At 48.2% G+C, this 4,161-nt stretch overlaps 1 pseudogene; it reads right to left on the bottom strand.

Moving 5' to 3' along the window:
• Positions 1–1,768: 1,768 nt before the first annotated feature.
• On the bottom strand, positions 1,769–3,728 carry LOC133914399 (L-type lectin-domain containing receptor kinase SIT2-like; annotated as a pseudogene).
• Positions 3,729–4,161: the final 433 nt, after the last annotated feature.

Here is a 4,161-nt window from a genome sequence, read left to right as displayed (position 1 = left end):
CAAAAACTATCACTTTGATGCTTTCTGTCTCGAGCATGGCATTGAGCATCAATTTGATGCTTTCTGTCTTGAACATAGTATTGAGTATCAATTTTCTGTCCACACATTTCTCAGCAGAATGGCGTGGTTGAAAGGAAAAATTGCACTTTTGTGGAGATGACTAGGGCGATGCTCGATAAGCATAGGACTCCTAGGAAGTTTTGGGCTGTGTCCATTAACACGGCGTGCGGCATCTCCAATCGAATTTTCTTACGCTCAATCTTAAATTTAGCTTCTTATGAGTTGTGTTTTGGAAGGAAACCGAATATTTCGTATTGGAGAGTTTTTGAATGTCGGTGCTTCATCCCAAAACGTTGTAATCTTGATAAGTTCGAGTCGCGTTCTTTCAATGGCATTTTCTTAAGGTATTCTCTTTATGGTCATTTTTATAGGTTCTTTAATCTTGATACTAACACCATTATAGAGTCCTGCGATGTGACTTTTGATAAATCAACCCCTTGTGCTAGTCCTGTCTTTGAGTGTGCAGGTGATCAAGAGATGAGCAAAAGTATTTTTTAGACAGCGACCTAGGAGTCAAATTTTCTATGCCTATAAATAGAGAGATATGGCTATGAGAGAGTTGGAACCAGCCACTTGAGTTGCCTTGTACTACCCATTTGAGAGCTTAGAGCTATAGTTTTAGAGAAGAGAATAATAAGTGCTTAGTCTATATAATATGTGAGAGTTTTGATAGATAAATCTTTTTAATTTGTCTAAAATAGGACTGACCTCTTTGAGTAATGAAGTTTATATTTTTGCATATATTTGAACTCCCCTCTTTCTAGTTTTTCTCTATTGTTTCCCTTACAAGTTTGCAAGTTTTTCGGTTTCTGGTTTTGATTTTTGTTTTGGATTTTTAGGCTGAAATTTTAGCACCTTATGAGGTTATTTTCCTTGTTACTAGAGTCATAAAATTTGTATACACACGCTTATGTGATGGAGTTTTGAATTTCCTTGCCTCTAGACAATCAATTTGGAGAGTTTCGTTGCTCGGTATTCATCTTTTCTTGTTTCTTTGCAAATTGTGATCTTTCGAGTGCTAAGACATATGGATTGATCTTAAATAGAATATATGGTTTATATACTATCCGTGGAATCGTGTTGATTCGATTTTCTTTAGTTAAATTTTTTCTTTATTTTTACTTTTAATTGAGTTTTGAGGTGAGTTAGATGATTCAAATAGAAAAAGACCATCAATTTCGTAAGAAATTTATTGATACCTCTATTCACCTCTTCTAATCAACAATCTCGTTCCTACATCTTATCAGTTGCTTTGCCGGTCGGGCAATCTTACCATATATACTTGACTCGTTCGCCGATATTAAGCGAAAACAAAAGCTTTGTCTGCTAGTTACACTTTGCTCAGTTTACCATTCATAGTAAGAAAACAGATTCAGATTTGTGTCACTCGCAATTCTTTTTGACAATATTTGTTATGGGAAACTACCATGCATGGTTCAAGTTCTCAATAGTAACTTGATGCCCAGTACCAGATTTGCATCAACAATACTAGACCTACAGGACATACACATGCTTGTTGCAGTCTGAGACAGCCAAACAACAAAACATTTACACAGCCAAACAACAAAACATTCACATAGCTACAGAAACCTACGTGCGCCTTTATCTTCCTCCGGACAGAGTGCTTGACGCATAAGATAACTCACACGCCACGGCATCCAGGTCAACTCCCTGGTCCTTCATCAGAGCCGCCATACTGAAGCTCATGTGCATCGCCTGATGCTCCGGGAAGACCGTGTCGCCGTCAAGGCACTGGACAACTCGCCGCATGCTAGGCCTTGCGCTAGCCAGTGGATGCGAACGGAGCAGGCCAAGCTTGAGCACCAGCTCGACCTCCTCGTCGACGTAACCCTCCCCGAGCCTCGGATCAGCCGTCCCCATGATCGAGCCGCTGCGCCAGTGGTCGAGCACCCAGTCGACGAGCACGGCTGGGCTCCCGCGAGCGTCCTGCTCGGCGGGCCGCCGCCCACATGTGACCTCAAGAAGGAACGCGCCGAGCGCGAACACGTCGGTGCACGGTGTCGCCTTGGCTCTGTGCCAGAGCTCGGGGGCTAGGTATCCCATCGTGCCAAGCACGTGGGTGGTGTTCGGATCCACGCCATGGTCGTACAGCCTTGCAAGGCCGAAATCACCCAACCGTTCATCTCTGCGTCAAGTAGCACATTGCTGTCTTTGATGTCGCGATGGATAACTACTTCCTCCCAATCTTCGTGGAGGTACAGCAGGCCTGAAGCTATACCTTTCATTATCTCGAACCTTTGGCCCCAATCCAAAGTAGGTTTTCCGTGATCTTACAAATACCTGTCGAGGCTGCCGTTTGGCATATAGTCGTAAACCAAAAGGAACTCACCTTTCCGCCGGCAATAGCCAAGCAATTGCACGACGTTCCGATGCCGGAGGCCTCCAAGGCTGACAACCTCAGCGATGAACTCCCTCATCCCCTGCCTCGACTCAGGCAAAACCCGCTTCACTGCAACCTTCATCTTGGATTTTGGGAGCACGCCCATGTACACCCAGCCAAACCCTCCTCTCCCGAGCAGATGCTTGTCGCTGAAACCCTCCGTCGCGTAGAACAAATCCTTGTACGCAAAGCGATTTGGCCCGAAGCCGACCTCCCAGTCCTCGCGCAGCTCGGCGAACTTCGCCCGCAGTCTGGCGATGACAACGGAGGCTACGGCCAGTGCGAGAACGAACGCCACAGACGCGATCGGCAGAACGACCTCGAGGATCTTTGGCCGAAACCGGCAGCATCGAGATGTTGAGAGCCGGAGCCGTACCGTTCATCTTGAAGCTCCAGCCCAGCAGGTAGTGGTACGAGAAGATTATCCCCGTCGACGAGGAGAAGCAGACGTACGCGGAGTCTGTGACCAGTGCCGAGAGGTTGACGACGGTGGACAGGAGAGGTTTCTTGGGCTTGGGCATTTCGACGGAGCCATGGTTACGCTGAGCTCCATGGCCTGACCGTCGTATTCCACCCACACTTGCATGCATGGCCTTGCGGCTGATCAGGCTCAGGTTTCGGAAGGAGCCGGTCCCGTCGTCGTAGTAGCCGGCGGAGGCCGCTCGTACGGAGGTAAGGCTGTTGACGTCGAGCCCGACGTGGTTATCGTCGATGTCCTGGAACTCCGCGTTGAGCACGGTGTCGAGCTCGACGGCAAAGAGGTGGTCGCTCGCGTCGCCGTTGTTACCGGCGTTGACGAGGCCCAGCAGTGGCCCGGGAGCGCCGTGGAGAAATTCCTTCTCGCGGAGACGACGAAGGCCATGCCGTGGCTGCTCACGTCGGGGTACTGGCCGACGATGCCGAACACGAAGGCCGTGGAGAAGGAGGACGTCACGGCGTGGTTGGCACCGTGGAAGCACAGCAGGGCGGGGTAGAACGCGTGCCCCTTCAGCGCTGTCGTGCCGTTGGTCAGCATGAACAGGCCGGCCGGCGTGACCGCGGCCATGCCGTCGAGGGAGAGGTTCTCGCCGGAGAAGCCGTTGAATGTGAACTCTATCTTGTTCGTGGCGGCCATTTGAGGGGCACTTTGGCCTCAGATTCTACAGTGTTCTTCGTTTCATCGGACAAGATGGACTGTGTATGCGCGCGTTGTGTACTTGTGTATGGTTTCTTCCTATATTGAACTGCCAATAGCTACATTTCGTCGGTGTAAGAACGTCGAGTCCCAACTCTGCCACTCTAGTGCGTCAGTGGCTTCTTTCTCATGGTTGAATTCGTCTCCTCTGTTCGCTTTAGAAAAGGAAACATTAATAGTAACTGATGTTGGATCAATAATTTTCCTTTTGTCCTGGTAGATCAGGCTAGTTGATTCGAACATCGCGATGACTGAACATGTCAATTGTTCCTCCATTTTTGTTGGAAAAAAAGAGAGTGAGGAGAGAATATGTAGATTGCGAAGTCCAGGAATGACAAATTTCGTCATAAATAATGAATCAAAACCAGTAGACGGTCACAACGGACTAGACCTGATCATGGGTAACTTGGTCCGACATATCCAACTCAACCTGAAAAAACCCGACCTAGCTCGACCCAACCAGTGTATGGATCAAGCCTGAGCTTCAAAAATAGGCCCGTAGTTTCTTTCGGGCCGAACTCAGGCT

This window comes from Phragmites australis, chromosome 4 (assembly GCF_958298935.1).
Source record: "Phragmites australis chromosome 4, lpPhrAust1.1, whole genome shotgun sequence".
In the NCBI taxonomy this organism is placed as follows: domain Eukaryota; kingdom Viridiplantae; phylum Streptophyta; class Magnoliopsida; order Poales; family Poaceae; genus Phragmites; species Phragmites australis.
The sequence above is the reverse complement of the archived record's forward strand: the minus strand, read 5'-3'. Positions and strand labels throughout refer to the sequence as shown.